This window comes from Cupressus sempervirens, chromosome 5, assembly GCF_028749045.1.
Source record: "Cupressus sempervirens isolate cs-2001-9-10 chromosome 5, ASM2874904v1, whole genome shotgun sequence".
NCBI classification, from domain to species: domain Eukaryota; kingdom Viridiplantae; phylum Streptophyta; class Pinopsida; order Cupressales; family Cupressaceae; genus Cupressus; species Cupressus sempervirens.
In genome coordinates, this window is record NC_143122.1 from 133,570,974 (window position 1) to 133,583,470 (window position 12,497).

The 12,497-nt window shown below is 34.1% G+C and overlaps 1 pseudogene; it reads right to left on the reverse strand.

The window, feature by feature from the left end:
- Positions 1-5,614: 5,614 nt before the first annotated feature.
- LOC149554858 (uncharacterized) overlaps positions 5,615-12,497 on the reverse strand; it is a 121,761-nt pseudogene continuing 114,878 nt past the window's right edge.

Genomic DNA, 12,497 nt, shown 5'->3' on the forward strand with positions numbered 1-12,497 from the left:
CTTCAAATCCTATTACAAAACCTACATGTGAAGAAGGCCATGATGTGCATCACAGTGGTGGAGGTATTAATTTTATATTGGAAATAAATTATGTAATTATTAATAGAATTAGACATCTTCAATTACAATTGGTTGTACGTGTAACTATTTTAAAAATATTTTAGAGCATGTTGAACATCATGATGAATGAGTCGAGCATGCTCGAAGTGTTCAAGATGTTGAGGTGGAGGCTAATCAAAATGTTACTATACATGATGTGGCATTATAAGGTAAATAAAAATGTATGTTATGTTCTACTGGTTAATGAAATACTTGTAAGAGTACAAAAAAAAGTATGTGAATTTAACCCAAATACTTATTATTGCAGGAGACCTCCCTATAGTGTAGCAACCTTATGCTCCTAAAAGTAGGAGGAATCATCATAATTTGATATTACAACCACAAGAGGAGGAAAATGAAGAAGATGTTGATGCTCCTATCAGCCTTTTCCTTAAGAAATCTAAGAAAAAAGAAAAATTTAAATTTAAATGCTCTTTGATAAACATTGTTTGATAAACTTTGTTGGACAATGCAAGAATGTTTTTTTAAGTAATTATCTATGAATGTTGCATATTAATATTGAAATTTATGTTATGTTAATGAATATTTTTATGTGTTAATGAATTCTTTATTAATGTTTAGTATTAATGAATTTTATGTGACTGTATTGATTGAATGTTATAGTTCATAAATGGATGAATGAATTAATGAATGGAGTATGTAATTAGATGTTAACGTGGAATTTAGATTGACATTAGGGAGAGTGGGGTGAAGGCCATATGAGCTTCCACCTCTATGTGGTTGGCCTTATTAAGTAGAGAATATTAAACTATTCTCGAAACAACATGAAGCTCAAACTAACATACCTTCATTATTTAACCAATTTCATTCATTCTAGGTCTTTGCTCATAAGTCCATTTTGAATGTGTCATTGCCAGGAAACTATGAAATAAAAAACTAGAAGGTCCAATATTCAATTGTCTGGCATGATTTGGCTTCATTTTGTGTAAGTATTATCTTCTTGAATGCGTCAAATCTGCATGGTTTATGAACTATTTGAGATCTTATTAGTCTATTTCATTTTTCAAAGCTCCATTTTCTTCTATAAAAATAAAAATAAAATTATATTCTATTTCATATACAAATAAATTTGTATATGGACACATTGACAAGGCTTTCATATTGGGGTACTCTACATTTAATCTTGAACAATTAATTTGTGCTTAGTGATGGTGCTTGAGTTATTTTATCTAAATTTGACTATAAATACTCTATTCACACTTATGCTATATTGAACTAATTTTATTAGCAAATCATATGCATGATTCAAATAGTATAGTAATTTGATAGAGTTTTAGATTTGGGTAGATTAGTTTAGTAGCTATTTTAATCAAAGAATATGTCAAACCAAAATCATAAGAGTCATTAATATAGTTTTAGTTCATTCATATTGAAAGTTTCACTACATTTGAATTAAAGAACATATATGATAAAGTCACTTTCATATTTTCATATAGGTATTTGAAGGTAAATTTGAAGTGAGCTACATGGTTTAGTGGTATTCCATGGGGGACAATGGCAGTTGTAGGGTATGATGCTGGTGCTATTTCAAACTTTTTTGTTCAATCTGGCTATTCAGTCACTATGGTGCACAAAATCATGTAGGTCAGTTAAAGCTTATTCTTATTATAGCTAAATTTCTTATGTAGTCATATGATTTTAAATTAAAAACCTTGAATTGTGACGATTTTAAATAATGCTTTTGCAATGGGTTTGGTTGATTTACATTGTTTAACAAAAATAGATTAGTTGATTTATTGGATTTCATAAAAAAACATTGGCAAACATTTTATTCATTAGATTTTTATAAAATTTTGAGTATTCATAAAACTTGATGCCTTCAAATCTTATGACTATTTTTATTTTTCTGAATTGGAGAGCTCTACTAACTATTTTATACATTTAAAAATATTGAATCTGGTAGTAACTTCTCCCATGTCTCTAGAAAATGTAGCATAGGTTTAGAGTCCCTTGGCTCCCAATAATTTTATCAGCCCAATAAGATATCAATAGAGATTGAGCAATCAATACAAAATTACTATTTAAAAAATATTGAAATAACTCACAACATTCAATCAATTGAACAATCAATTAAAGAAAACTTGAACAGTCAATCAATTGAATAGTCAATTGAAATAACTTATACTTTATGAAAAGGAAGAAAATAGGGTTTATCCTCAACCCTAATTCTCACTAGGAATGATCCAAATTGATTAAGCACAAGAAAGTGATCAATGCAAAAATGTATCAGGCAATGGAGAACAAGGAGAAAGGAGGTCCTATGCTCATCCTATTTTGAGAAGTGTGCGCTTAAATCTTGAAATAGACAAAAGAAAAATAATAACCTATATGTAGGAAAATTTTGATTTTTTATGTCTATGTGCAATTTCAAGAATCTCTTCAACCTGTTCTAGACTGGAAATGTCGAGTCAGAGAAAACCTAGAATAAATTTGTTCTTTTGAAGGGAGTTCAACCTTGACCTTGATAGTGGGGCACAATCTTACCCTAGGGTACAATTGTGCCCCAAAAAGTTGACCTTAACTTGCACTGCTTTGATGAAATTTCTATTCATAGATCTCGTAAGTTCAACGAGAGGGGTATCCAAATATGCTCTTTAATTCGTTGTTCCACACATGTATCTGCAAGAAAAATGGTTTTTTTGTTGGGATGAGGGGTTTTCCTTGGTGAAGCCCTAGTTGGGGATCAACCTTAATAATGGAATTGAAATAAGGAATGCTAGAAAGTAGTAGAAGTAAATCTAACAAGGAAGCTATGATATTCAACAGATATGCAATTGTATTTGAAATATAAACAAATATATTGATATGAAAGCTTGAACATAACATTAACAAATGTAAATAAAAACTTCCATGGATGTATGCTTAGAATCTACCTTGATAGAAGAATGAATGAATCTTGAAGATAAACAAAGGATTTTGTAGGAAGATCACACCACTATTATGGTTAGATATAGCATTTTGAATGATGAATCTTGAATGCTTGAACCAAATCCCTTGAAAAGCCTGAATGCCTCAATCCTTGATCTTCAATGGAAAACTTGAGCGCTTGAATAGAGTGCTTGCTAATAGATTGTAGATTCTCTTCATAAAAATTAGATAATAACTTCACTCATAAATTGTAGATGCGCTTATGAATCATGGATCATAGGAATTGTTGATGTCAAAATAAGGGAAGAAGCCTTCCTTATATAGAGATCTAGGGCACAAACTCCTAGAGAAGGCTTGTTAGATTAGGTGAAAAACTAATCTCCCAAGAACACCTGCATGCATAACCCTGTCACATGGATGAAGCAAAGAACAGAGGCAAGGAAAAATCAAGGAGGCTAAAAAGCCAGATCCATCTTATGGACATGCAAAGAGCAATATCTCATATAATCCAATAAGTGAATGAATAAAATACAAAGAGGTGAATCCTTATAAAGGAATCACGAAACCCGAAAAGGGAAACTAAAGCCTAAAAAAAGCTAGGGTTGCACAATATAATTAATAAAATATTAATTATATGCACCTACAAGATAGCTTAAGAAAACTAGAGTAATAGGCAACTTAATTAATTAAATCAAAGTGATTTAATTAATAAGTTATAACAAATAATTACTCTAACACCCCCCCTTAAGCGAAGCTTGGGAGGAAGCTAACCTAGCATAGCTATGAAAGAGAATTGGGTCCTGACAACAAGGCCAGATCAGGTACCCAATCACAACAAAATCTCTATAAAGAGGAGAAATAGAGAAAACCACATGGGAAAAATCCTACTCCAAAAAGAGATAGCAGAGAATGTTCTAGAAGAAGGAACAAAGAGATCAGAAGTGAATCATTGAAGCATGAAGAACCGCAAAACTCTGTCAAAATGCTGATTTGTAGAACCTCCATGGAAATAGAAGGCATGAACCATCAACCAAAGGAACCTCCATGGAAATAGAAGGAACGAACCATCGACCAAAGAAGCATAGAACAATAATATAACCTCCCCTTAAGGCAGGTGAGGTGACAGGCAGCTGAAAAGATAGGCCAAAAATCTCCTACAACACAGGAGCCAAACACATCGAGAGTGAGGTACAAACACAAATAAAGGCTCATGAGGAATTAGAGAAAGAGGGCCTATAAGTGGCAAAAAACTATCCCCGCCATGGCACTTTATAAAATAGTGTGAGTACAACGAATCACAATGATGAAAAGGATCCTGAAATGCAAGAGTGGCACTTTATCTAAGTGTGTTGCATAAAGATGCTTACAATGAATATCAACAATGATCAGAAAAAAAATATAAGGCTAAAACAACAGAAGATAGAGCCCAAAATGAAGCAACTGAAGCAACAAAATCGATCTCTGGACCTGAAACAATCAGGATATCCACTAGAATGCTAAAACACAAAAGACTGAATAGGATGTGCCTAGAATAGAATCTAGAACAACAACTAGCATCACTAGAAAGAGCACAGAAAGAGCTTTCCAGTGATATAAAGAAGTCCAAAATTGGAGATCGAAAGCTCAAGATACGCCTCTCGGAGTGCAAAATAGAACATCAAGCTTTGACTGCCATAACAGGAAACCAAACTACATAAAAACCAAAAAACACTTGTACTAGCATCTCCATCTTGGAAGCAGCTTTTTGGCGCATTTTTCGGATTGAAAAATACATCCGTATGCTCAAGTTACGAAGAAAAAACCTCCAGGGCCTCTGAAAATGCAAAAAATTATTTTAAAAAAATAAAATAATAAAAAACAAAAATCTTTTAAAAAATCCCTCCACTGCCGGCGGAGCGGCGGCCGGGCGGTGGGAGGTTGGAGGGCCGCCGCGGGGCCGAGCAGCAGCGGTGGCCACCGACGGAGCCTCTGTGGGCCGCTTATTTGTTCTAACTTATTAATTAAATCACTTTGATTTAATTAATTAAGTTGCCTATTACTCTAGTTTTCTTAAGCTATCTTGGAGGTGCATATAATTAATATTTTATTAATTATATTGTGCAACCCTAGCTTTTTTAGGCTTTAGTTTCCCTTTTCGGGTTTCATGATTCCTTTATAAGGATTCACCTCTTTGTATTTTAAACATTCACTTATTGGATTATATGAGATATTGCTCTTTGCATGTCCATAAGATGGATCTAGCTTTTTGGCCTCCTTGATTTTTCCTTCCCTCTGTTCTTTGCTTCACCTAATCTAACATGGTATCAGAGCTAGCTTGCTGCTCGTTGATTGTGGTTTGTTGAAGCATTTCAAAAGCTGCTTTTTTTTGGAGCAATGGGAGGCCGTACGGACAATATTTTTTTTTTTGGGGGGGCACTTTGGGCTCAAACGGACACTTCCATTGGATCCAGAAGGCCATTTGCAGTCAAAATCCATATAAAATTTCTCCATTTTGGACACTGTCGGTCTGGGAGGCAAAAAAAATTTGTCCGACAGGGCCGTACGGCCCCCTGCACGCAGTACGAGGTGAAAATCAAAAAAAAAATTGCAATTTTTTTTTATTTGTGGCTGTTTTAAGCCATCGCAATTAAGAAACCGCAGCGGAGCCGCCAGCGGTCACCGCTGGCGGTCTGCCAGCGGCCCGCAGCGGCTCCACCGGCGGTTCCCGCCGCGGCCCCGCTACAGGCTCACCCGTGGTGGCCTCCACTTTGCCCTCCAACCACCTGACCTCCGCTCCGCTGGCAGTGCGGTGGTGGTGGAGGTTCTTTGTTATTTTTTATTGTTTTTTTTATTAAAAAATAATAATTTTTTGCATTTTCAGAGGCCCTAGAGGTTTTTTCTTCGTAACTTGAGCATACAGACGTATTTTTTTAATTCAAAAAATGCGCCAGAAAGCTGGTTCCAAGATGGAGATGCTGGTATAGGTTTTTTTGAGTTTTGATGCAATTTGGTTTCTTGTTTTGGTAGTCAAAGCCGAATATTCTATTTTGCACTTCGGGAGGCGTATCTTGAGCTTCCGATCTCCGATTTTGGACTTCTTTATATTGCTGGAAAGCTCTTTTTGTGCTCTTTCTCGTGATGTTGGTTGTTGTTCTAGATTCTATTCCAAGAACATCCTATTCAGTCTTTTTCTTTTTAGCATTCTGGTGGATATCCTGTTTGTTTCAGGTCCGAGGATCGATTTTGTTGCTTCAGTTGCTTCGTTTTGGGCTCTACCTTCTGTTGTTTCAGCCTTATGTCTTTTTTGATCATTGTTGATATTCATTGTAAGCATCTTTATGCAACACACTGAGATAAAGTGCCACTCTTGCGTTTCGAGATCTTTTTCATCATTGTGGTTTGTTGTACTCGCACTATTTTATAAAGTGCCATGGGGGGGATAGTTGTTTGCTACTTATAGGCCCTCTTTCTCTAATTCCTCATGCAGTGTTGATGACACGTGCCTTTATTGGTGTTTTGTACCTCACTCTCAATGTGTTTGGCTCCTGTGTTGTAGGAGATTCTTGGCCCATCTTTTCAGCTGCCTGTCACCTCACCTGCCTTAAGGGGAGGTTATATTGATGTTCTATGCTTCTTTGGTTGATGGTTCGTGCCTTCTACTTCCATGGAGGTTCCTTTGGTTGATGGTTCGTGCCTTTTATTTCAATGGAAGTTCTATAGATCAGCATTTTGACAGAGTTTTGCGGTTTTTCATGCTTCAATGATTCTCTTCTGATCTCTTTGTTCCTTCTTCTAGAACATTCTTTGCTATCTGTTTTTGGAGTAGGTTTTTTCCCATGTGGTTTTCTCTATTTCTCCTCTTTATAGAGATTTTGTTGTGATTGGGTACCTGATCTGGCCTTGTTGCCGGGACCCAATTCTCTTTCATAGTTGTGCTAGGTTAGCTTCCTCCCAAGCTTCGCTTAAGGGGGGGTGTTAGAGTAATTATTTGTTCTAACTTATTAATTAAATCACTTTGATTTAATTAATTAAGTTGCCTATTACTCTAGTTTTCTTAAGCTATCTTGTAGGTGCATATAATTAATATTTTATTAATTATATTGTGCAACCCTAGCTTTTTTAGGCTTTAGTTTCCCTTTTCGAGTTTCGTGATTCCTTTATAAGGACTTTGATTTAATTAATAAGTTGCCTATTACTCTAGTTTTCTTAAGCTATCTTGTAGGTGCATATAATTAATATTTTATTAATTATATTGTGCAACCCTAGCTTTTTTTAGGCTTAGGGAAACTAAAGCCTAAAAAAAGCTAGGGTTGCACAATATAATTAATAAAATATTAATTATATGCACCTACAAGATAGCTTAAGAAAACTAGAGTAATAGGCAACTTAATTAATTAAATCAAAGTGATTTAATTAATAAGTTAGAAAAAATAATTACTCTAACAAGGCTGGCGTGGGGGAATTAAATTCAATATAACCTTAACCCCTAGAAATGGACCTAGATTAAATGTAATTTAAGGTATACCATTCTGAAACTTGAAATGGACGGCCTGGAAACAAGAAAAAGAAACTTTCTAAAGCCCACTATCCCAAAACTCCTAGAAATTAAAATTTGGACCTAGGGTTAGGGATGAGGTCAACCCTACCCTAGGTTAGGGTTGAGGTCATCCTGGACCTAGGTCAGGGGTGAGGTTGAGCTTGACCTAAAAGGTCATCCTTGACCCAAAAAGTCAAAGTCCTTTATTTATTAGAGAAAGTTGTCAGAAAGAGACTGGAAATAGAGGGAGAGAAGTAGAATAGGAGGAAAACTACTAGATTCATGAAAAAACCCATTCAAGGTGCTTGACATGACCCCATACCACTTAGTCAGAGGACTAAACACTCTTAACATGGAAGTGCTTTCATTTTAAGATGATATATTTAGCCCCCACTTTAGCAAGAGTATGAACTCAATGCAAACTCTTGGTAAAGGAGAAGAAAGAAGAGATCCAAGTGGATTCATAATGAGATAAAATAACACTTAACTAAGGGCATAAGCCCCAAATGTAAAGATTTTAACTCAATATACATGCACAAAGGTATGAAAAGAAAACAAAGATAAAAGAAAAAGGGTTAGTACTAAACAAACCCAAATCAACTAGCACAAGAAACCTTGCTAAGAAATATTTCTCATACTAATATCATTTTTGGAGAGCTATCATAAAAACATAAATGGTTACATAAGAAAGACAAGAGCAATACTATAGATAACATATCTTCATGATCATTTCCCACTAGCATAAAAGAGAAAAGAAAGAAAGGAAGAAGTGGTTACCTCACCTAGTAAGATGTCCACCTTACCATGAATCACCAAGAGAGAGGGAGAGCCCAACATGTAGCCAAACCTAATAGTTCACCCAAAAATTGTGGTTGCAATTGTAATGCATCTTCTAATAGCTTTTGGATACTCATAGATCTACCTTCTTGCATCACTATGAATATGAAATGCATGCCTTCTCAAGATTTAGCAACTTATGTGTGTTACCTTCAAAAGATTTAGCATATTGAAAAATTGAAAAATGTGTATCTCTTTTGGATTTAGCAACTTATGTGCATTACCTTCAGAGAATTTAGCAACTTATGTGCATTACCTTTAGAGGATTTAGCATATTGAAAATTTGAAAAATGTGTGTCTCTTCAAGATTTAGCAACTTTTGTGCATTACCTTCAAAGATTTAGTATATAAAAATAAAACTATAGTACAAGGGAGACCCTATATATGCCCCCTAATTATCATGGATGTATACTAGACATGATAAGGAAGAGGAAGAGGATACCTTCTTCACAAGGAAAGGAAATATCCTATTTAGCAACAATGTACACTATGTTCTTAGTGAAGGGTATGGACCCCTACATCCAAGAGAATATATAATCATGAAAAGGATATGTCATTTATGGAAAAAGGATCCTCAAAGAAAGATATCTTATCAAAAAGACCCCCATCATAGAGGAGTTCTTTTAGATAACATATCATCTTTCAAAGGAACAAAGATTCAATCATCAAGCCCCTTATAAAAGAAGAGGAAAAAAGAATCTTTGGAATGAGAAAATAACTCTAACACTAAAGAAAGGGTAAGAATTTATAAAGAACATAATTTGCAACATAAGGAAGAGGTGATGACTTAGGACAACACCCCCTCATATAAAAATATTATCCATAGTCAAAACATCTATTACTTTGAAGAATTAATATTGCAATATAAATAAGTACCACTAAGCTAAGGAAAGCAATTCCTTAGACAAAGAAAATAAAGAAGAACCTTGACCCCCAGGGAGGAAGACGAGAGGTGTCTTTTACAAAGCATAATGTATTAGAAAAGATATGCTGAATAGACTTTATGAATGAACATAAGTCAAAATCATAGATAGATAGGAGGAAAGAATACCAATTAAGACCAATATAAGGCCTAATGGATCCTAAGAGACTAGATGGAAATACAACTCTTGCCTCCCAATCTAGAGACAAGAGGAGAAGAGGTCTATATTATATTAAAATGAGGGGAATCCCCTATATCAAAATTATGAAGGAATTGTAAAACTACAGGAGAGTGAGATATAATTCCTAAAGTAGCTCATTCATGAACATACAATTTGAAATGTCTACAATCAGCAAGTAAGTGTGTATTTTGATAATGAAAAGGAAATTTATATTTATGTAAAGCATCTTTTAGTGTAATTCAAAATATTTCTTTCTTGTAATTTATTAATTCAACATGCACCTATTTAGCAACCTCTTGATGAATATCAAAGTTATCTAAAGTAGGTGTAGGGAGAGGATTATGAAGAGGAGGACAATGTTGTTTAACATCACCTACCTTAACTTGAGATTTTGAACAACCAGCACCATGAAAATCTTATTTAGAGGGGTATATGAACTGGATAATTACCATGCTCATTAACTCCAATATGTAAACCTTTATAACCTTGTTTGGTTATCATATTATATCATTTAGTGTACATATCATGTAAATCTTTTACACAAGGTAATTGTTTATCATGTTCATGAGAAAATGTTATATAAGGTGGAATAATAGGTTTGGAAGAAGTTTCATTACCCTTTCCTTTAATATCATCATGAATCAAAGGAGAAGGTAAATAGAAAAGGCTTCCACATATGTATCTTGAACTATAGCTTGAACCTCCTCAAAAGTATGAGAAGAACTAGGGATAGAAGATGGAGAATTAATCATTAGATTAGGAATAATAGGATTTGGATTAGGAAGATTAAGAGATGGTGTATCATCTATCAAATGCTTCACATAATCCAAAATAATAATAATTCCACCACATGTGTCTTTAATGAAATTTTTTAATGTAGGAAGACTAGTATCAGTCAAATTCACAAAAGCATAGACAAGAATAAAATGAAAGATCATGAACATAATAAAATGAATAATGCTCTCATAGACCTCATAAGTATTGTAAAGAGATGCTAAAACAAGGGTAATAAGAAACATAACCACACACCAAAGCATCTTCACCATCTTCATAGTAAATGAAATGCAATCAATTGTTTTGTAATTTTTTATTGGATATAAAGATTTTTTTGTATTTTTGAATTGTAAAGTAGAAGATCATAAACTAAATAATATTTTAATGAAATAAAATACCTAACAAATATGAAATAAAATATAAGAAGCAATTGAACACAATAGGGAATCTAATTTCACAAAAGAAAAGGAGGGTAAGTGTGTCAGGTTCACCAAAATGAATAGGAAGAAAATAGGGTTTATCCTCAACCTTAATTCTCACTAGGAATTATCTAAATTGATTAAGCATAAGGAAGTGATCAATGTAGAAATAGATCCTGCAATGGAGAATAAGGAGAAAGGAGGTACTATTCTCATCCTATTTTGAGAAGTATGTGCTTAAATCTTGAAATAGATAAAAGACAAATACTAACCTTGAAGTAGGAAAATGTTGATTTCTGATGTGTATGTATAGTTTTGGGAATCTCTGCAACCTATTTTGGATTGGAAATGTCAAGACAGAGAAAAACCAAAAAAAAAAATTCCTTTTGAATGGATTTCAACCTTGACCCTAATAACGGGGCACAATCTTACCCTAAGGCAGAATTGTGCCCCGAAAAGTTGACCTTGACGTACACTACTCCGAAGAAATTTCTATTCATGGATCTCACAAGTTTGACAAAAAAGGTATCCAAATCTGCTCTTTAATTCAATTTTCCACACATGTATATGCAAGGAAAATGGTTTTGTGTTTTGGATGAGGGTTTTCCTTGGTCAAACCCTAGTTCGGAATCAACCTTAATAATGGAATTGAAATAAGGAATGCTAGCAAGTAGTAGAAGTAAATCTAACAATGAAGCTATGATATTTAATAGATATGCAATTGAATTTGAAATGTAAACAAATATATTGATATGAAACCTTGAACACAACTTGAATTTATGCTCAGAATCCACCTTTTTAGAAGAATGAATGAATCTTGAAGATAAACAATGGATCTTGAAGCAAGATCACACCACCATGATGGTTAGATCTAGAGTTTTGAATGATGAATCTTGAATGCTTGAACCAAATCCCTTCAAAGGCTTGAATCCTTCAATCCTTGATCTTTAGTGGAAAACTTGAGTGCTTGAATGTAATTCTTGCTAATATATTGTAGATGCTTTTCATAAAAAGTACATAATAACTTCACTCATAGATTGTAGATGAGCTTATGAATCATGGATCATAGAAATTGTAGATGTCAAAATGAGGGAAGAAGGCTTCCTTATATGGATATCTAGTACATAAACTCCTAGAGAAGGTTGAAATGGGGGCACTTAACCCATTGAACCTTAACCCTTAAAAATGGACCTAGCTTAAATTAAATTTAAGGGTATACCATTCTGAAACCTAAAACGACCAACCTAAAAGTGGGAAAAAGAAACTTTCCAAAGCCTGATGTCTCGAAACTTTCAAAAATTACAAATTGGACTTGGGGTTAGGGATGAGGTTGACTGTGCCCTAGTTCAAGGTCAAGGTAATCCTTAACCTAGTTTAGGGTCAAGGTCAACCTTGACCTAAAAGGTTATCCTTGACCTAGAAAGTCAAAGTCCTTAATTTCTCATAAAAAGTTGTTAGAAAGAGGCTAGAAATAGAGGGAGAGAAGAAGAACAGGGGGAAAACTACTAGATCCATGTACAAACCTATTCAAGGCACTTGACATGACCCCATATCACCTACTAAAAGGGATAAATACTCTTAACATGGAAGTTCTTCCATTTTAAGATGATACAACTTTAAAATATCTTTAAATTCCTGGGTGTATACATTTGATCTTGGATCAATTTGTTTGCCTCTTGAATATCTTCATCCTCTGCAAGTTCATTCTTCTTTTAAAAAGATTTTTATGTATTTCATTAAGTTAGATAGCTAAGAGCTTCTATCCATTGTATAAGTCCCAAACTTTCCCTAACTTAGTCAATGACATTTTGAAATGATTTTTTAAGATAGAGCTTGATATTTGCCTCCTTACCAAAGATA